General features: G+C 40.2%; 1 non-coding gene across 1 annotated transcript; it reads right to left on the bottom strand.

Moving 5' to 3' along the window:
• Positions 1 to 19657: 19657 nt before the first annotated feature.
• Positions 19658 to 19777, bottom strand: LOC139328367 (5S ribosomal RNA). The gene has a single exon (XR_011601951.1). It is a non-coding gene; the product is annotated as a 5S ribosomal RNA (ribosomal RNA).
• Between the last annotated feature and the right edge of the window lie 2977 nt (positions 19778 to 22754).

Here is a 22754-nt window from a genome sequence, read left to right on the forward strand (position 1 = left end):
TAATCAGACCTTGCTAACCCATGGCAGAGGTGAAATAATAAGGACCTCATTTTAAAGCTTAGATTTGACCTTCTGACCCAGCTCTGAACGCGGCCTGAAATTGACCAAACTAAATATTTAATTACTTAGTAACAGTTTGTACTAGAATGGAAAGCTTATACTTGTTTGAAAGAAGAGAATCTCAGCTTTAAGATGAGGTATTACTCAAGTTAATCAGACCTTGCTAACCCATGGCAGAGGTGAAATAATACTGACCTCATTTTAAAGCTTAGATTTGACCTTCTGACCCAGTTCTGAACGCGGCCTGAAATTGACCAAACTAAATATTTAATTGCCAACTGGCAGTTTGTGCTAGAATGGAAAGCTTATACTTGTTTGAAAGAAGAGAATCTAAGCTTTAAAATGAGGTATTACTCAAGTTAATCAGACCTTGCTAACCCATGGCACAGGTGAAATAATACGGACTACATTTGACCTTCTGACCCAGCTCTGAACGCGGCCTGAAATTGACCAAACTAAATATTTAATTGCCAAGTGGCAGTTTGTGCTAGAATGGAAAGTTTATACTTGTTTGAAAGAGGATAATCTAAGCTTTAAAATGAGCCATTACTCAAGTTAATCAGACCTTGCTAACCCATGGCACAGGTGAAATAATAAGGACCTCATTTTAAAGCTTAGATTTGACCTTCTGACCCAGCTCTGAACGCGGCCTGAAATTGACCAAACTAAATATTTAATTACTTAGTAACAGTTTGTACTAGAATGGAAAGCTTATACTTGTTTGAAAGAAGAGAATCTCAGCTTTAAGATGAGGTATTACTCAAGTTAATCAGACCTTGCTAACCCATGGCAGAGGTGAAATAATACGGACTACATTTGACCTGTCACCCAGCCACGAACGCTGCCTGAAATTGCCCAAACTAAATATTCCACTACTAACTGGCAGTTTGTGCTAGAATGGAAAGCTTATACTTGTTTGAAAGAAGAGAATCTAAGCTTGCTCAAGTTAATCAGACCTTGCTAACCCATGGCACAGGTGAAATAATAAGGACCTCATTTTAAAGCTTAGATTTTACCTTCTGACCCAGCTCTGAACGCGGCCTGAAATTGACCAAACTAAATATTTAATTACTTAGTAACAGTTTGTGCTAGAATGGAAAACTTACACTTGTTTGAAAGAGGATAATCTAAGCTTTAAAATGAGCCATTACTCAAGTTAATCAGACCTTGCTAACCCATGGCACAGGTGAAATAATAAGGACCTCATTTTAAAGCTTAGATTTGACCTTCTGACCCAGCTCTGAACGCGGCCTGAAATTGACCAAACTAAATATTTAATTGCCAACTGGCAGTTTGTGCTAGAATGGAAAGCTTATACTTGTTTGAAAGAAGAGAATCTAAGCTTTAAAATGAGGTATTACTCAAGTTAATCAGACCTTGCTAACCCATGGCAGAGGTGAAATAATAAGGACCTCATTTTAAAGCTTAGATTTGACCTTCTGACCCAGCTCTGAACGCGGCCTGAAATTGACCAAACTAAATATTTAATTGCCAAGTGGCAGTTTGTGCTAGAATGGAAAGCTTATACTTGTTTGGAAGAGGATAATCTAAGCTTTAAAATGAGCCATTACTCAAATTAATCAGACCTTGCTAACCCATGGCACAGGTGAATTAATATGGACTACATTTGACCTTCTGACCCAGCTCTGAACGCGGCCTGAAATTGATCAAACTAAATATTCCACTACTAACTGGCAGTTTGTGCTAGAATGGAAAGCTTATACTTGTTTGAAAGAAGAGAATCTAAGCTTTAAAATGAGCCATTACTCAAGTTAATCAGACCTTGCTAACCCATGGCACAGGTGAAATAATAAGGACCTCATTTTAAAGCTTAGATTTGACCTTCTGACCCAGCTCTGAACGCGGCCTGAAATTGACCAAACTAAATATTTAATTGCCAACTGGCAGTTTGTGCTAGAATGGAAAGTTTATACTTGTTTGAAAGAAGAGAATCTAAGCTTTAAAATGAGGTATTACTTAAGTTAATCAGACCTTGCTAACCCATGGCAGAGGTGAAATAATAAGGACCTCATTTTAAAGCTTAGATTTGACCTTCTGACCCAGCTCTGAACGCGGCCTGAAATTGCCCAAACTAAATATTTAATTACTTAGTAACAGTTTGTGCTAGAATGGAAAGCTTATACTTGTTTGAAAGAAGAGAATCTAAGCTTTAAAATGAGCCATTACTCAAGTTAATCAGACCTTGCTAACCCATGGCACAGGTGAAATAATAAGGACCTCATTTTAAAGCTTAGATTTGACCTTCTGACCCAGCTCTGAACGCGGCCTGAAATTGACCAAACTAAATATTTAATTACTTAGTAACAGTTTGTGCTAGAATGGAAAGCTTATACTTGTTTGAAAGAGGATAATCTAAGCTTTAAAATGAGCCATTGCTCAAGTTAATCAGACCTTGCTAACCCATGGCAGAGGCGAAATAATACGGACTACATTTGACCTGTCACCCAGCCACGAACGCTGCCTGAAATTGCCCAAACTAAATATTCCACTACTAACTGGCAGTTTGTGCTAGAATGGAAAGCTTATACTTGTTTGAAAGAAGAGAATCTAAGCTTGCTCAAGTTAATCAGACCTTGCTAACCCATGGCACAGGTGAAATAATAAGGACCTCATTTTAAAGCTTAGATTTGACCTTCTGACCCAGCTCTGAACGCGGCCTGAAATTGACCAAACTAAATATTTAATTACTTAGTAACAGTTTGTACTAGAATGGAAAGCTTATACTTGTTTGAAAGAAGAGAATCTCAGCTTTAAGATGAGGTATTACTCAAGTTAATCAGACCTTGCTAACCCATGGCAGAGGTGAAATAATACTGACCTCATTTTAAAGCTTAGATTTGACCTTCTGACCCAGTTCTGAACGCGGCCTGAAATTGACCAAACTAAATATTTAATTGCCAACTGGCAGTTTGTGCTAGAATGGAAAGCTTATACTTGTTTGAAAGAAGAGAATCTAAGCTTTAAAATGAGGTATTACTCAAGTTAATCAGACCTTGCTAACCCATGGCACAGGTGAATTAATACGGACTACATTTGACCTTCTGACCCAGCTCTGAACGCGGCCTGAAATTGACCAAACTAAATATTTAATTGCCAAGTGGCAGTTTGTGCTAGAATGGAAAGTTTATACTTGTTTGAAAGAGGATAATCTAAGCTTTAAAATGAGCCATTACTCAAGTTAATCAGACCTTGCTAACCCATGGCACAGGTGAAATAATATGGACCTCATTTTAAAGCTTAGATTTGACCTTCTGACCCAGCTCTGAACGCGGCCTGAAATTGACCAAACTAAATATTTAATTACTTAGTAACAGTTTGTGCTAGAATGGAAAGCTTATACTTGTTTGAAAGAGGATAATCTAAGCTTTAAAATGAGCCATTGCTCAAGTTAATCAGACCTTGCTAACCCATGGCAGAGGCGAAATAATACGGACTACATTTGACCTGTCACCCAGCCACGAACGCTGCCTGAAATTGCCCAAACTAAATATTCCACTACTAACTGGCAGTTTGTGCTAGAATGGAAAGCTTATACTTGTTTGAAAGAAGAGAATCTAAGCTTTAAAATGAGGTATTACTCAAGTTAATCAGACCTTGCTAACCCATGGCACAGGTGAAATAATAAGGACCTCATTTTAAAGCTTAGATTTGACCTTCTGACCCAGCTCTGAACGCGGCCTGAAATTGACCAAACTAAATATTTAATTACTTAGTAACAGTTTGTACTAGAATGGAAAGCTTATACTTGTTTGAAAGAAGAGAATCTCAGCTTTAAGATGAGGTATTACTCAAGTTAATCAGACCTTGCTAACCCATGGCACAGGTGAAATAATAAGGACCTCATTTTAAAGCTTAGATTTGACCTTCTGACCCAGCTCTGAACGCAGCCTGAAATTGACCAAACTAAATATTTAATTACTTAGTAACAGTTTGTGCTAGAATGGAAAGCTTATACTTGTTTGAAAGAAGAGAATCTAAGCTTTAAAATGAGCCATTACTCAAGTTAATCAGACCTTGCTAACCCATGGCAGAGGTGAAATAATACGGACTACATTTGACCTTCTGACCCAGCTCTGAACGCGGCCTGAAACTAAATATTTAATTGCCAAGTGGCAGTTTGTGCTAGAATGGAAAGCTTATACTTGTTTGAAAGAGGATAATCTAAGCTTTAAAATGAGCCATTGCTCAAGTTAATCAGACCTTGCTAACCCATGGCAGAGGCAAAATAATACGGACTACATTTGACCTGTCACCCAGCCACGAACGCTGCCTGAAATTGCCCAAACTAAATATTCCACTACTAACTGGCAGTTTGTGCTAGAATGGAAAGCTTATACTTGTTTGAAAGAAGAGAATCTAAGCTTGCTCAAGTTAATCAGACCTTGCTAACCCATGGCACAGGTGAAATAATAAGGACCTCATTTTAAAGCTTAGATTTGACCTTCTGACCCAGCTCTGAACGCGGCCTGAAATTGACCAAACTAAATATTTAATTACTTAGTAACAGTTTGTGCTAGAATGGAAAGCTTATACTTGTTTGAAAGAAGAGAATCTAAGCTTTAAAATGAGCCATTACTCAAGTTAATCAGACCTTGCTAACCCATGGCACAGGTGAAATAATAAGGACCTCATTTTAAAGCTTAGATTTGACCTTCTGACCCAGCTCTGAACGCGGCCTGAAATTGACCAAACTAAATATTTAATTGCCAAGTGGCAGTTTGTGCTAGAATGGAAAGCTTATACTTGTTTGAAAGAAGAGAATCTAAGCTTTAAAATGAGGTATTACTCAAGTTAATCAGACCTTGCTAACCCATGGCAGAGGTGAAATAATAAGGACCTCATTTTAAAGCTTAGATTTGACCTTCTGACCCAGCTCTGAACGCGGCCTGAAATTGACCAAACTAAATATTTAATTACTTAGTAACAGTTTGTGCTAGAATGGAAAGCTTATACTTGTTTGAAAGAGGATAATCTAAGCTTTAAAATGAGCCATTGCTCAAGTTAATCAGACCTTGCTAACCCATGGCAGAGGCGAAATAATACGGACTACATTTGACCTGTCACCCAGCCACGAACGCTGCCTGAAATTGCCCAAACTAAATATTCCACTACTAACTGGCAGTTTGTGCTAGAATGGAAAGCTTATACTTGTTTGAAAGAAGAGAATCTCAGCTTTAAGATGAGGTATTACTCAAGTTAATCAGACCTTGCTCACCCATGGCAGAGGTGAAATAATACTGACCTCATTTTAAAGCTTAGATTTGACCTTCTGACCCAGTTCTGAACGCGGCCTGAAATTGACCAAACTAAATATTTAATTGCCAACTGGCAGTTTGTGCTAGAATGGAAAGCTTATACTTGTTTGAAAGAAGAGAATCTAAGCTTTAAAATGAGGTATTACTCAAGTTAATCAGACCTTGCTAACCCATGGCAGAGGTGAAATAATACGGACTACATTTGACCTTCTGACCCAGCTCTGAACGCGGCCTGAAATTGACCAAACTAAATATTTAATTGCCAAGTGGCAGTTTGTGCTAGAATGGAAAGTTTATACTTGTTTGAAAGAGGATAATCTAAGCTTTAAAATGAGCCATTACTCAAGTTAATCAGACCTTGCTAACCCATGGCACAGGTGAAATAATATGGACCTCATTTTAAAGCTTAGATTTGACCTTCTGACCCAGCTCTGAACGCGGCCTGAAATTGACCAAACTAAATATTTAATTGCCAAGTGGCAGTTTGTGCTAGAATGGAAAGTTTATACTTGTTTGAAAGAGGATAATCTAAGCTTTAAAATGAGCCATTGCTCAAGTTAATCAGACCTTGCTAACCCATGGCAGAGGCGAAATAATACGGACTACATTTGACCTGTCACCCAGCCACGAACGCTGCCTGAAATTGCCCAAACTAAATATTCCACTACTAACTGGCAGTTTGTGCTAGAATGGAAAGCTTATACTTGTTTGAAAGAAGAGAATCTAAGCTTGCTCAAGTTAATCAGACCTTGCTAACCCATGGCACAGGTGAAATAATAAGGACCTCATTTTAAAGCTTAGATTTGACCTTCTGACCCAGCTCTGAACGCGGCCTGAAATTGACCAAACTAAATATTCCACTACTAACTGGCAGTTTGTGCTAGAATGGAAAGCTTATACTTGTTTGAAAGAGGATAATCTAAGCTTTAAAATGAGCCATTGCTCAAGTTAATCAGACCTTGCTAACCCATGGCAGAGGCGAAATAATACGGACTACATTTGACCTGTCACCCAGCCACGAACGCTGCCTGAAATTGCCCAAACTAAATATTCCACTACTAACTGACAGTTTGTGCTAGAATGGAAAGCTTATACTTGTTTGAAAGAAGAGAATCTCAGCTTTAAGATGAGGTATTACTCAAGTTAATCAGACCTTGCTAACCCATGGCAGAGGTGAAATAATACGGACCTCATTTTAAAGCTTAGATTTGACCTTCTGACCCAGTTCTGAACGCGGCCTGAAATTGACCAAACTAAATATTTAATTGCCAACTGGCAGTTTGTGCTAGAATGGAAAGCTTATACTTTTTTGAAAGAAGAGAATCTAAGCTTTAAAATGAGGTATTACTCAAGTTAATCAGACCTTGCTAACCCATGGCACAGGTGAAATAATACGGACTACATTTGACCTTCTGACCCAGCTCTGAACGCGGCCTGAAATTGACCAAACTAAATATTTAATTGCCAAGTGGCAGTTTGTGCTAGAATGGAAAGCTTATACTTGTTTGAAAGAGGATAATCTAAGCTTTAAAATGAGCCATTGCTCAAGTTAATCAGACCTTGCTAACCCATGGCAGAGGCGAAATAATACGGACTACATTTGACCTGTCACCCAGCCACGAACGCTGCCTGAAATTGCCCAAACTAAATATTCCACTACTAACTGGCAGTTTGTGCTAGAATGGAAAGCTTATACTTGTTTGAAAGAAGAGAATCTAAGCTTGCTCAAGTTAATCAGACCTTGCTAACCCATGGCACAGGTGAAATAATAAGGACCTCATTTTAAAGCTTAGATTTGACCTTCTGACCCAGCTCTGAACGCGGCCTGAAATTGACCAAACTAAATATTTAATTACTTAGTAACAGTTTGTACTAGAATGGAAAGCTTATACTTGTTTGAAAGAAGAGAATCTCAGCTTTAAGATGAGGTATTACTCAAGTTAATCAGACCTTGCTAACCCATGGCAGAGGTGAAATAATACGGACCTCATTTTAAAGCTTAGATTTGACCTTCTGACCCAGTTCTGAACGCGGCCTGAAATTGACCAAACTAAATATTTAATTGCCAACTGGCAGTTTGTGCTAGAATGGAAAGCTTATACTTTTTTGAAAGAAGAGAATCTAAGCTTTAAAATGAGGTATTACTCAAGTTAATCAGACCTTGCTAACCCATGGCACAGGTGAAATAATACGGACTACATTTGACCTTCTGACCCAGCTCTGAACGCGGCCTGAAATTGACCAAACTAAATATTTAATTGCCAAGTGGCAGTTTGTGCTAGAATGGAAAGTTTATACTTGTTTGAAAGAAGAGAATCTAAGCTTGCTCAAGTTAATCAGACCTTGCTAACCCATGGCAGAGGTGAAATAATACGGACCTCATTTTAAAGCTTAGATTTGACCTTCTGACCCAGTTCTGAACGCGGCCTGAAATTGACCAAACTAAATATTTAATTGCCAACTGGCAGTTTGTGCTAGAATGGAAAGCTTATACTTGTTTGAAAGAAGAGAATCTAAGCTTTAAAATGAGGTGTTACTCAAGTTAATCAGACCTTGCTAACCCATGGCACAGGTGAAATAATATGGACCTCATTTTAAAGCTTAGATTTGACCTTCTGACCCAGCTCTGAACGCGGCCTGAAATTGCCCAAACTAAATATTTAATTACTAAGTGACAGTTTGTGCTAGAATGGAAAGCTTATACTTGTTTGAAAGAAGATAATCTAAGCTTGCTCAAGTTAATCAGACCTTGCTAACCCATGGCAGAGGTGAAATAATACGGACTACATTTGACCTGTCACCCAGCCACGAACGCTGCCTGAAATTGCCCAAACTAAATATTCCACTACTAACTGGCAGTTTGTGCTAGAATGGAAAGCTTATACTTGTTTGAAAGAAGAGAATCTAAGCTTGCTCAAGTTAATCAGACCTTGCTAACCCATGGCACAGGTGAAATAATAAGGACCTCATTTTAAAGCTTAGATTTGACCTTCTGACCCAGCTCTGAACGCGGCCTGAAATTGACCAAACTAAATATTTAATTACTTAGTAACAGTTTGTACTAGAATGGAAAGCTTATACTTGTTTGAAAGAAGAGAATCTCAGCTTTAAGATGAGGTACTACTCAAGTTAATCAGACCTTGCTAACCCATGGCAGAGGTGAAATAATACGGACCTCATTTTAAAGCTTAGATTTGACCTTCTGACCCAGTTCTGAACGCGGCCTGAAATTGACCAAACTAAATATTTAATTGCCAACTGGCAGTTTGTGCTAGAATGGAAAGCTTATACTTGTTTGAAAGAAGAGAATCTAAGCTTTAAAATGAGGTATTACTCAAGTTAATCAGACCTTGCTAACCCATGGCACAGGTGAAATAATATGGACCTCATTTTAAAGCTTAGATTTGACCTTCTGACCCAGCTCTGAACGCGGCCTGAAATTGACCAAACTAAATATTTAATTACTAAGTGACAGTTTGTGCTAGAATGGAAAGCTTATACTTGTTTGAAAGAAGAGAATCTAAGCTTTAAAATGAGGTATTACTCAAGTTAATCAGACCTTGCTAACCCATGGCAGAGGTGAAATAATACGGACTACATTTGACCTTCTGACCCAGCTCTGAACGCGGCCTGAAATTGACCAAACTAAATATTTAATTGCCAAGTGGCAGTTTGTGCTAGAATGGAAAGTTTATACTTGTTTGAAAGAGGATAATCTAAGCTTTAAAATGAGCCATTACTCAAGTTAATCAGACCTTGCTAACCCATGGCACAGGTGAAATAATATGGACCTCATTTTAAAGCTTAGATTTGACCTTCTGACCCAGCTCTGAACGCTGCCTGAAATTGCCCAAACTAAATATTCCACTACTAACTGGCAGTTTGTGCTAGAATGGAAAGCTTATACTTGTTTGAAAGAAGAGAATCTAAGCTTGCTCAAGTTAATCAGACCTTGCTAACCCATGGCACAGGTGAAATAATAAGGACCTCATTTTAAAGCTTAGATTTGACCTTCTGACCCAGCTCTGAACGCGGCCTGAAATTGACCAAACTAAATATTTAATTACTTAGTAACAGTTTGTACTAGAATGGAAAGCTTATACTTGTTTGAAAGAAGAGAATCTCAGCTTTAAGATGAGGTATTACTCAAGTTAATCAGACCTTGCTAACCCATGGCAGAGGTGAAATAATACGGACCTCATTTTAAAGCTTAGATTTGACCTTCTGACCCAGTTCTGAACGCGGCCTGAAATTGACCAAACTAAATATTTAATTGCCAACTGGCAGTTTGTGCTAGAATGAAAAGCTTATACTTGTTTGAAAGAAGAGAATCTAAGCTTTAAAATGAGGTATTACTCAAGTTAATCAGACCTTGCTAACCCATGGCACAGGTGAAATAATACGGACTACATTTGACCTTCTGACCCAGCTCTGAACGCGGCCTGAAATTGACCAAACTAAATATTTAATTGCCAAGTGGCAGTTTGTGCTAGAATGGAAAGTTTATACTTGTTTGAAAGAAGAGAATCTAAGCTTGCTCAAGTTAATCAGACCTTGCTAACCCATGGCAGAGGTGAAATAATACGGACTACATTTGACCTGTCACCCAGCCCCGAACGCTGCCTGAAATTGCCCAAACTAAATATTCCACTACTAACTGGCAGTTTGTGCTAGAATGGAAAGCTTATACTTGTTTGAAAGAAGAGAATCTAAGCTTGCTCAACTAATCAGACCTTGCTAACCCATGGCACAGGTGAAATAATAAGGACCTCATTTTAAAGCTTAGATTTGACCTTCTGACCCAGCTCTGAACGCGGCCTGAAATTGACCAAACTAAATATTTAATTACTTAGTAACAGTTTGTGCTAGAATGGAAAGCTTATACTTGTTTGAAAGAGGATAATCTAAGCTTTAAAATGAGGTATTACTCAAGTTAATCAGACCTTGCTAACCCATGGCACAGGTGAAATAATACGGACTACATTTGACCTTCTGACCCAGCTCTGAACGCGGCCTGAAATTGACCAAACTAAATATTTAATTGCCAACTGGCAGTTTGTGCTAGAATGGAAAGCTTATACTTGTTTGAAAGAAGAGAATCTAAGCTTTAAAATGAGGTATTACTCAAGTTAATCAGACCTTGCTAACCCATGGCAGAGGTGAAATAATACGGACCTCATTTTAAAGCTTAGATTTGACCTTCTGACCCAGTTCTGAACGCGGCCTGAAATTGACCAAACTAAATATTTAATTACTTAGTAACAGTTTGTACTAGAATGGAAAGCTTATACTTGTTTGAAAGAAGAGAATCTCAGCTTTAAGATGAGGTATTACTCAAGTTAATCAGACCTTGCTAACCCATGGCAGAGGTGAAATAATACGGACCTCATTTTAAAGCTTAGATTTGACCTTCTGACCCAGTTCTGAACGCGGCCTGAAATTGACCAAACTAAATATTTAATTGCCAACTGGCAGTTTGTGCTAGAATGGAAAGCTTATACTTGTTTGAAAGAAGAGAATCTAAGCTTTAAAATGAGGTGTTACTCAAGTTAATCAGACCTTGCTAACCCATGGCACAGGTGAAATAATATGGACCTCATTTTAAAGCTTAGATTTGACCTTCTGACCCAGCTCTGAACGCTGCCTGAAATTGCCCAAACTAAATATTCCACTACTAACTGGCAGTTTGTGCTAGAATGGAAAGCTTATACTTGTTTGAAAGAAGAGAATCTAAGCTTGCTCAAGTTAATCAGACCTTGCTAACCCATGGCACAGGTGAAATAATAAGGACCTCATTTTAAAGCTTAGATTTGACCTTCTGACCCAGCTCTGAACGTGGCCTGAAATTGACCAAACTAAATATTTAATTACTTAGTAACAGTTTGTACTAGAATGGAAAGCTTATACTTGCTTGAAAGAAGAGAATCTCAGCTTTAAGATGAGGTACTACTCAAGTTAATCAGACCTTGCTAACCCATGGCAGAGGTGAAATAATACGGACCTCATTTTAAAGCTTAGATTTGACCTTCTGACCCAGTTCTGAACGCGGCCTGAAATTGACCAAACTAAATATTTAATTACTTAGTAACAGTTTGTGCTAGAATGGAAAGCTTATACTTGTTTGAAAGAAGAGAATCTAAGCTTGCTCAAGTTAATCAGACCTTGCTAACCCATGGCACAGGTGAAATAATACGGACCTCATTTTAAAGCTTAGATTTGACCTTCTGACCCAGTTCTGAACGCGGCCTGAAATTGACCAAACTAAATATTTAATTGCCAACTGGCAGTTTGTGCTAGAATGGAAAGCTTATACTTGTTTGAAAGAAGAGAATCTAAGCTTTAAAATGAGGTGTTACTCAAGTCAATCAGACCTTGCTAACCCATGGCACAGGTGAATTAATATGGACTACATTTGACCTTCTGACCCAGCTCTGAACGCGGCCTGAAATTGATCAAACTAAATATTCCACTACTAACTGGCAGTTTGTGCTAGAATGGAAAGCTTATACTTGTTTGAAAGAAGAGAATCTAAGCTTTAAAATGAGCCATTACTCAAGTTAATCAGACCTTGCTAACCCATGGCACAGGTGAAATAATAAGGACCTCATTTTAAAGCTTAGATTTGACCTTCTGACCCAGCTCTGAACGCGGCCTGAAATTGACCAAACTAAATATTTAATTACTTAGTAACAGTTTGTGCTAGAATGGAAAGCTTATACTTGTTTGAAAGAGGATAATCTAAGCTTTAAAATGAGCCATTACTCAAGTTAATCAGACCTTGCTAACCCATGGCACAGGTGAAATAATACGGACTACATTTGACCTGTCACCCAGCCCCGAACGCTGCCTGAAATTGCCCAAACTAAATATTCCACTGCTAACTGGCAGTTTGTGCTAGAATGGAAAGCTTATACTTGTTTGAAAGAAGAGAATCTAAGCTTTAAGTTGAGGTATTACTCAAGTTAATCAGACCTTGCTAACCCATGGCACAGGTGAATTAATATGGACTACATTTGACCTTCTGACCCAGCTCTGATCGCGGCCTGAAATTGCCCAAACTAAATATTCCACTACTAACTGGCAGTTTGTGCTAGAATGGAAAGCTTATACTTGTTTGAAAGAAGAGAATCTAAGCTTTAAAATGAGCTATTACTCAAGTTAATCAGACCTTGCTAACCCATGGCACAGGTGAATTAATATGGACTACATTTGACCTTCTGACCCAGCTCTGATCGCGGCCTGAAATTGCCCAAACTAAATATTCCACTACTAACTGGCAGTTTGTGCTAGAATGGAAAGCTTATACTTGTTCGAAAGAAGGGAATCTAAGCTTTAAAATGAGCTATTACTCAAGTTAATCAGACCTTGCTAACCCATGGCACAGGTGAAATAATACGGACCTCATTTTAAAGCTTAGATTTGACCTTCTGACCCAGCTCTGAACGCGGCCTGAAATTGACCAAACTAAATATTTAATTACTTAGTAACAGTTTGTGCTAGAATGGAAAGCTTATACTTGTTTGAAAGAGGATAATCTAAGCTTTAAAATGAGCCATTGCTCAAGTTAATCAGACCTTGCTAACCCATGGCACAGGTGAAATAATACGGACTACATTTGACCTGTCACCCAGCCCCGAACGCGGCCTGAAATTGCCCAAACTAAATATTCCACTACTAACTGGCAGTTTGTGCTAGAATGGAAAGCTTATACTTGTTTGAAAGAAGGGAATCTAAGCTTTAAAATGAGCTATTACTCAAGTTAATCAGACCTTGCTAACCCATGGCACAGGTGAAATAATACGGACCTCATTTTAAAGCTTAGATTTGACCTTCTGACCCAGCTCTGAACGCGGCCTGAAATTGACCAAACTAAATATTTAATTACTTAGTAACAGTTTGTGCTAGAATGGAAAGCTTATACTTGTTTGAAAGAGGATAATCTAAGCTTTAAAATGAGCCATTGCTCAAGTTAATCAGACCTTGCTAACCCATGGCACAGGTGAAATAATACGGACTACATTTGACCTGTCACCCAGCCCCGAACGCTGCCTGAAATTGCCCAAACTAAATATTCCACTGCTAACTGGCAGTTTGTGCTAGAATGGAAAGCTTATACTTGTTTGAAAGAAGATAATCTAAGCTTGCTCAAGTTAATCAGACCTTGCTAACCCATGGCAGAGGTGAAATAATACGGACTACATTTGACCTGTCACCCAGCCCCGAACGCGGCCTGAAATTGCCCAAACTAAATATTCCACTACTAACTGGCAGTTTGTGCTAGAATGGAAAGCTTATACTTGTTTGAAAGAAGAGAATCTAAGCTTTAAAATGAGGTATCTATCCTTCTAATCTAATCTCCTCCCAGGCAGAGGAGTAGCTATACATGTGACACACCAAGCAGGAGAGAGCTGGAGAGGGACAGAGAGAAGCCATCGCTAGCTGCTAGGCTAAGCTGGTGTAGCTAGCAGAGCAGACAAGCGCGTAGACAAATAAATTTGACGGTCGCTAAATAAACAGATTTATGGGTGCTTGAGCAGAACTAATGTTACTTTAGAGTGTGGATAAAAGGCCGCTGTAACAAAACACAGAGCAAATTGCACTCAGAGGAACAAGAGCGACGAACGCACGCTACTCCTAAGGCAGCAACCAGAAACAGGAAGTGAGACGATACGCTTACCTCAGCACGTCAGCCGTCAGCATGGCCTGCAGGTTATTCGCTCTGGACCTGCTCTTCCCATGACAAGTCTCTCCAGAGTCTTCATAATGTGGGAGGTCAGTGCCACAGGTCTGTAGTCCTTTGAGGCCCATTCATTGTTTACACTTACAAATCAAACCCCTTGCAATAATTTGTATCTATACAAAATAGCATCTCATTTCCAATATGAATCAAAACCCACGACTGAAACGTAATTACAATAGTTTGACATATGTGGCATTTGGGTATGCAGCCGATTAGCTTAGCTTAGCATAAAAACTGGAGATGGGTAAACAGCCAGCCTGAATCTTTCCAAACTTCTCCTCACTACTCACCAAGTCGTTGATTGGAGACCCAACACTGATCCGTGCTCGTCGTCTGCCACCATCAAAAAGTACGCCATTCACCGTTGAAATGCTGAAACCAATGACAACTAAACTGGGTTTGTCTCTGCTTTTAAAGCCGGTGCGTGGAATGTTGTGACCTCACAACATTCCGAGTACCACATCTTCAAAGAGATCAAAGCCAAAGCAGCAGATTAAAGAAAAAAAAAAAAAAAGATTTCATGGTACCTGAAAGACAAACAACAGTAACTGGATTCAGTCATATCAAAACATGGTTGGAGGCCAAGTCTCATGATCTGTCTACAATCAATATATGCAGCACCGTCACAGGGGGGATGGCAGGCACCTCTCAAAAGACTCGTAAGTCAATCCAGCAACATCTTGGAGTGAAACCTCATATAAATTAGGACCTGTGCTTCAAAGCCCTGCTCCAGTCCTTTGATAGGACACAGAATGGCTTTGATCCATCAGAGATGACATCACCATTCCGTTGAGATCATTCGTTTCCGTAGCAACAATCAAATTATTCCAGAGAAATCCCTTCAGAACCAATTGACACCTGTCATGAACCAGTAAACACTACTCCAGGCTAACTGATGGTGAACCTGTGAAAACTCTGATAGACCTGTCGACACTAAGCAGTGACACACGTATGAACCATTAAATCTTAACAGATCACTAAAACAACTTACTGTCAGCCTGCTGTAAAACTGGGACATAAACATGAGAGGACCATGTCCACGATCCACATTACAGTCACAGCCATGATCCTCGGGAACCTATGATGCTGAGGCACAAACATGTATTCATTCAGAAGTACTAACATGCATTGACAGGAAACGAGTGGGTACAGATGGAGAGTTGGGGGAACTTACGCTTCCAATTCAAACCCCTTGTAATAATTTGTATATATACAAAAAAAAAAACTAATTTCCAATATGAATCAAAACCCATGACTGAAACGCAATTACAATAGTTTGACCTATGTGGCATTTGGGTATGCAGCTGATTAGCTTAGCTTAGCATAAAAACTGGAGATGGATAAACAGCCAGCCTGAATCTTTCCAAACTTCTCCTCACTACTCACCAAGTTGTTGATTGGAGACCCAACACTGATCCGTGCTCGTCGTCTGCCACCATCAAAAAGTACGCCATTCACCGTTGAAATGCTGAAACTAATAATAACTAAACTGGGTTTGTCTCTGCTTTTAAAGCCGGTGTGTGGAATGTTGTGACCTCACAACATTCTGAGCACCACATCTTCAAAGAGATCAAAGCCAAAGCAGCAGATTAAAGAAAAAAAAAAGATTTCATGCTTAATTGATGATCAATCTTTTATAGATTTAGGCCTCTTTTATTTAGGATATTTATTGTTGTTTTATCGTCAAATTGTTATGGAGAAATAAACCCGGTTTTATTTCTCCATATCAACCAACTAACTCCATATTATCTCGCTTAATATGCCAATTGCATAATTTAGCGAATTTGCAAGTCCAGTCACTTGTCTGCTACAACCCTCCTCTTGTTCATTTGTTTTCAACTTTTCAATCAGTGGATTGGTGGATTATTATATTACATCTTACGATGTGTGTATTTGTGTGTAGTCACATCTGTCGGGGCGCGGTGCCACCGACACGAGAGGAGAGACGCCGGGTCCGAGCCTCTGTTCAGCAGGTTTGCTTTTTAGCCCGGAGCCTCCACTCTTCATGGAACAACTTACAAGTCAATTGTCATTACAATTAGTCCCAAGCAGTTTAATGATGGTAAAAATGAAACATAGGCTGAGGTAAATAATCTGCATTTCCTCTTTTCTGCGCTCCTCTGACCAGATGGCGTCCATAGCGGTGTCTTGGCAACGGTCTGTTCAGAAATAACAATAAAACACAAACGCATCACATTATGAAAGTGCTTGTGATTGTTTTTGGTTAAAGAGAGGGGGACAGCAGAGCTACTCTGGCAGCTCAGGTGAGCCAGGTGGAGAGCGGAGGCGTCCTTTATTTTCTGCTTTTATTTTTTATAAAGGGCACCATCCTTACAGGTGAAGCCGAAGCACACAGACGTTCCGCTTTTCTGGGTTCTTATTGGATTCAGAATGAATACAATCCCATCTTTAATGATATGTAGGCTATACAGCCTGGTCTACATTCAATAAACTACAGCAGATTAACGTTAGGTCGGAGGGTTTCCCCCCTACCTGTTTATTGACAGGGCTGATACTGACAGAGGACGTAGACTATATGTGATTGGCAGAGAGAGAGAGCTTGATTCAAAACAATCCTTATATAATTGAGCTTGAACAGCCAATTGTGTGGAGAGATTGCTGCCCCATACAAAATAAAACAAATATAGAACAGAAATATGTCAGCTAAGACGCGACATTAATGATCCGTTAATGTCAGGAAGCACCCAACAAGCCATAGCTTCGATGAGCCACAGACGAACGGAGTTCGATTCACCTGATCTAATAAGCAATTGATGAAGCACTGAAAAAACACTTTAAAAACCTTCTCATGGTCAATTTTTAAGCCGAATTACTCAACAGAGCCTACTGATTACTTTCCCAGATCGAAAACACGCGGACCGACGCAGATTTTGGAGAAAAAGCGAGATGACTTTAAATTAGTGGATTTTTGACTGGGGTTCGGCGAGCCCCGCAGCGTCCCGTCGGAGTCCTCACTTCGGGACGAAAGCGACTGCCACACTGTCAAAAACAGTTATATTTCTCCGTAGATTTTACAAATAGATCATAAACTATCACTGAGTTTTAGGCGTGTTATTCAAATGTGTACTTTTTCCATAATGAGTCTTACCTGGACACAGTTTCATGCAAACGATGTCCTCGTGCGCCTGAGGTGAACGGCAGAGTCCCGTGATCTTGCTGGGCAGGTGGAGGTCTGCTATCCTGCACGTTCACATACAAGCAGATTGACTGTCTGTGTACATGTATGAAAGAAGATTCACCGACCGGTATCGAGGAACACTTTGAAGTCAAATTTCAGGTTTCTGCGGACGTGTTTTTTTGTTTTTTGTTTTTTTTGCTTTGTTTTCTTAAACTTTATTGAATGAACGTCAGAAGAAGAAGTGGCGGTGGATGATGTGCCGTGTGGTGTTCAGCGCGGACAAATGCGCGAGCTAAGATGATTATTACAGGAACACATCACCCCAAATTCATCAGTAATCATAACTAGATTATTATACTGTTGCTCCGGTGCTTTTTGGTTCGTGCAGACGAACTGTGTGGCTCAGTTGTGCAGGACTGTCGGTCCACCCTCAAAACGGTGAAGCGGTGGAAAGTTCACCAAACTGTGCATGAATAGATGGCGGAGATGTGTCTCGACTCTGTCACGTAGCCTCGTTTTAAGCAGTGGCAGCTTCAGGCACAGATTTAGCACAGCTTTATCATGTGTGTGTTGGTACGGGCTAATTGGATTAATCAGTACACTGCAACCATAGTTTTTCGTTCAAAGAGCTTTTGGTGCCTCAGGGAGGCAGAGAGTCACTGACTCGGCGCTGTCCGGTGCTGAACTGCAAACGGACATGAAGAGAACCGAGGCGTTTGGCTTCTGCAAAGGAAGAAATATTTAGGCTACTTGCCGCAACACAATTTGGTAAAAGGAATCAAACACAGTTTTCCCTCCAAACCCTCCAAATATGAAACTGCAGCGCGCTTATATACAAACAGACAAGAGGACACCAGATTTACAATGACGGCAAATAGTTAGATTACTCATATAAAATGTAAAAGAAAAAGAAAAGCTGCAAGATGTTGATATTAACAGTACTGTAGGCTTCAATCGTCTCCTGTTGCTTTTTAAATTATGTCGAGAGCGAGCGCGCTGGTGATTTCTTTAATTGTGTGTTCTGATTCATTTCCAAAATAAAGTTTTAGCTTCTGAAATCCGATTTTTAAACAGTTCTGCTGGAGCTCAGCTGTTTATCCGGATGATGCGGCTTCATTCCGAACCATTTCACTGTAAACCTCCCAGTACGGTTATAACACGCTTGATTTCCCGAGTACAGTCTATGTTAGGGATCGTCTACAAGTTATACACCCCAGGGTGACAAATGTATGACAAATAAGCATAAATTAAATAAAAGATGTTTTTTTTTTCATTCTGGTTGCTGTAGTAGTTGGCAACAGGTCAAAATGTGTTAATATCTTGCATTTTGGGGAAATTGGATGAAATCAATTGTCAAAAATGCTCAATAATAACATTTTTTCTCATTCTGGTTGCTGTAGTTTGCAATGGTCGGCTTCTGCCTACTACAGGTCAACATTTGCTGATACCATTTTTATTTTTTACAAAGTGCTTTCTCAAGATCGAGAAACATATTTATTGCAATCTCAAGTGCCCCAAATTTTTGTTTACAATTATCGTAGTCTGGCAGCATTAATCATGAACTGTCCTTTGTCCTGCTTCCTTTCTTCTATTTTAGCTCCATTTGGTCAACAAGAGCTCCACAGGTTGTGGGATTTTCAGTCCTTCTGAGGTGCCTTTGAAAGGATAGGAGAGACTCAGCACACAATGTCAGGAGAACAGGAGATTGCTGATTGCATCACATGTCTTTTCAATCTGGGACTGACACAGGCTGAAATAACTCTGTGCCTTGCTGTTCGGCACAATGTGTACATCAGTGTGCGTCACCTGAGAAGACTGCTTGCAAGACTTCAGCTTTATCGGCGGCGTGGTCTAACTGAGCCTGATGTCACAGTTAACTACACTGCTGAGCAGCTACAGTACACTCTGGGGCGTGAGGGCTCGCTCCTTTCACGTCTTTCCAAATGTCGAGGCCGCTTTTATTCTTCACTCCAACAAATCTGATTTCCAACGGAGACAAGTCAATCAATGGATATACTTTTCTTTGCACACACGGGCCTGATGGAGCAAAGTTCAATGTGCCCCCTAACCAACAGCTTACACGTGCTTCTTTCAGAGAAATTTGTTTTCACCAGCATGAGCCATCCTTGCCAAGGCAATATTATTTGTCATAGTCTTTTTGTATGCTATCACGTAGACACATATGTTGTTGATTTCCTTTTTTATGCTGTTTTATTGTCTGTTGGGATGCGTGGATTCACCTCTGCCCTTCTTGAGGAGGATACAGAGAGCTGTTCTTACCGACGACATACTGCGCTTCTTTTCTGCTCCTGTTCTGCGGGAGCAGCCTCTCATGGTTTCACTCGTGTGTTGCAAGCCCCCTGTTCCGTGGTGCTACTTTCTTCTCAGTGTGGACGGCCATCGCACCGAAGTCGAGAAGAAAAGGCTTACAGCACCAGAAAAGGCTTACAGCACCTGGTATTCCCAGGCGGTCTCCCATCCAAGTACTAACCAGGCCCGACCCTGCTTAGCTTCACGAGATCGGACGAGATCGGGCGTTGTTAGGCTGGTATGGCCGTAAGCCACAAAGGCTGATGCGCACAAGCTTTTTATACATGTGCCCTCGCTATGTACACTCTGGGGTGTGAGGGCTCGCTCCTTTCACGTCTTTCCAAATGTCGAGGCTGCTTAAGAATAAGACAACATGTTACAACATGTTAAATTTTCTTCTAACCATGACTGTTTTTCAAAATCATCTTTTTCTTGCACAGCTTTTTTTTTTTCTTTTAAATAAAACAGAATGTTTTATGGTAGTACTCACCTCCTGTTTAAAGTTTTCATTGCAAAGTTCCCTCTCCAGATATACACCAAAGTCCTTCAGCGAGGCATGGTCCACAGAGTGCTTCTGATAAAGGCCCTCTGTGCCATGAACTTCCTGTTTGGGATTGTCCACTGCACACCCTGGACACTGCAATGTGGGAAAAGCGTTTTGTTTCAAAAGTGTGTGCTAGGATGGAAAGCTAAGCTTTAAAATGGGGAATTACTCCAGTTAATCAGATCTTGCGAGCCTGAAACACTGAAGGCTAGAAGGCTGAGAGCCCTGCCTGAGACTAACAGCTGATTTACTCAAACTGAAATGTGCTGAAGCTGATACTCACAAGTGAAAGCACTCGTGAGTAAACAAGAAGTGATGGTTGAAAAGAAAGATGAAAAGTTCTTCCACCCAACTGCTGAGTGGATCAACATCATCCATAATCTGGGGAAGCAGCACGTAGGGGAACACCCTGCCGGACACCAGAAGTTCATGCACATCCTTCTTGGCCTTCTCCACCACTGCGTCAATGTCCTCTGGCGTGCTGTCCTTCATGCACACCTGGTGCAGATGCACTGACAGGGAGTCCTTGGTCTTCAGGCACAACGGGCAAATGAGGTAGTGCCTGTTAGGTTTCCTGGACATATTTATCTTCATCTGAAAAAAGAAGAGAAAAGGAAACAAAAAACAAAGAAACAACAAACAAGGGCAGGACAAGTGTAAGCTCTTTAGCAGGAGCAACTAAAATTGCTCTTTTGTACTAATATGCGTATTTGCAGCTCTGTCGACATTCCACTAAAAATAAAAAAACAACACAAATAACAAACAAAACTTGTGCAGTAGACATTATTCCATTAAGTGAAGTTTTATTTTCAAAACTGCAATACTGATCAAAATCAAAAGAAATACATTTAACAGATGTGCTAACTAAATTAACTTAGTGTCATTTATTAAATGATTTTTGCATCTAAAATCCGCTTTTTTGAGCCCAGCAAAAAAAAGAAAGTGATCAGCGTGTGAAGCAAAGCCTTGTAGCTCGGAATGTTCAGGCTAGAGTGGAGGAGACCAACTGCCAGAGTGGGAGAAAGCCTAAAATTACTCCAGATTTTTTCTCTTTCCACACTCCTCCCAGCCACAATTTACGCTCTACATGCACGATTTTTTCCAGGTTTGTAGACAAATTTCTTCTGTCTCTCACAGTGTGCTCAAAAAATCTGAGAGACTTACAGAATTGGAATTATCAGCCTCTAAGTGCGTACCCAGAGATGCCATTCCAACTTTAAAATGTAGACACAAGTCTCGTGCATTGGTGTATTAATCCACGTTTTGATAGCTGGTATAATTTTTGATCAGTCGCTGTTCAATGACCATGATCGTTTTGGGAGAAATTTGGAGATTATAATGGGTGTGTATTGCACGGAATGTTCGTGCTAGAGTGGAGGAGACTAACTGCCAGAGTGGAGAGACGTTCTGAAAAGTGTGTGAAATTTTGTCTTTCCACGCTCCTCCAAACCACAAATTTCACTCTACCCGTTTGAAAATGTCCAAGGTTGTAGTGCCACTTGTGCTGATTCTCACAATGTGCCTGGCCAAACAATAGGACTTCCGATGTTTGACTTGTGAGCCTCTGAGCGAGGAGAGTACCTCTGACCTGGCCCATAAGCTCCAATACAAATCAAAAACAGGAAAGACAGAAGCCAGCCATTATTTAACTCGCTCTAAAATCCGCCTTTTTCACCCCAGCGAAAAAAGAAAGTGATCAGCGTGTACAGCAAAGCCTTGTAGCTCTGATGGCGAAGAAATTTGGGCAATAGGAGTTTTGTTGTTTGCGTGAGAAACGTTTGTTCGGGGGGTGCGCAGAGGCCAAATTCAGACGTTTCTGTCTCTGCTCCTCATTGACTCCAATACAAAGATTTTCTGAGAGAAGCAGAACGGACCCCTGTTTTAAACTCTCAAGTGTCTGTGAAATATTGACTTCAGAAACACCGAAATCACACCGAATCATTCAGGAAGTCCTGACAACAATGACGGTCTGTGTTTTTTTCTGATAGGAGCTACCGTTTAGTGAGCATAAGCCCAAATGTCAGACCAGTGCAGAGGCAGAAAATCACTTTTTCTCCCTCTGAATGCATGTGTCTGCACCTGTGTCTGAGTGGGTGACATCATTGATCAGGCCACCTCAAGTTGCCATGGCAACCTCCGAGCCTCAGTACTTCTCTCAGCACTCCTCTCCCACATACACACACATGTGTAGCTTCAACTGCAGCTATGCAGTGGCTTGACAATGAGCCACAGCCTAGCCTATTACTGGTGAGGTGTAAGTGTAAGTGAGGTAATGAGTGATGTTGGCCTGTTAGCATTAGCTACAATGCTAACATGCTAATGCTAATATGAGGTCCTATGAACTTGTTGGTGCATGGAGGTTTAACTTTTGATGTCGGGTTGTTGTGCTAATATGCTAATGATTAGCATGATAATGCTAACATGCTAACCTTGGCTAAAATGATTCTTGAATGCATTCTAATGGTGGTTCAGATGTTTTTAATGTGTTATTTGACATGCTAATTTTAGCATGTTAATGCTAACATGCTAACCTTGGCTAAAATGATTGTTCAAGGCATTCTGATTATGGTTCAGATGTTTTAACGTGTTATTTGACATGCTAATGTTAGCTTAGCATTAGCAGCTCTCCGGTGGCGGGAAAACTGCGGAAGGTTGTTGTAGTAGTGGAGGGTGTGGTAGCAATAG

This window comes from Chaetodon trifascialis, assembly GCF_039877785.1.
Source record: "Chaetodon trifascialis isolate fChaTrf1 chromosome 24 unlocalized genomic scaffold, fChaTrf1.hap1 SUPER_24_unloc_1, whole genome shotgun sequence".
Classification (NCBI taxonomy): Eukaryota; Metazoa; Chordata; class Actinopteri; order Chaetodontiformes; family Chaetodontidae; genus Chaetodon; species Chaetodon trifascialis.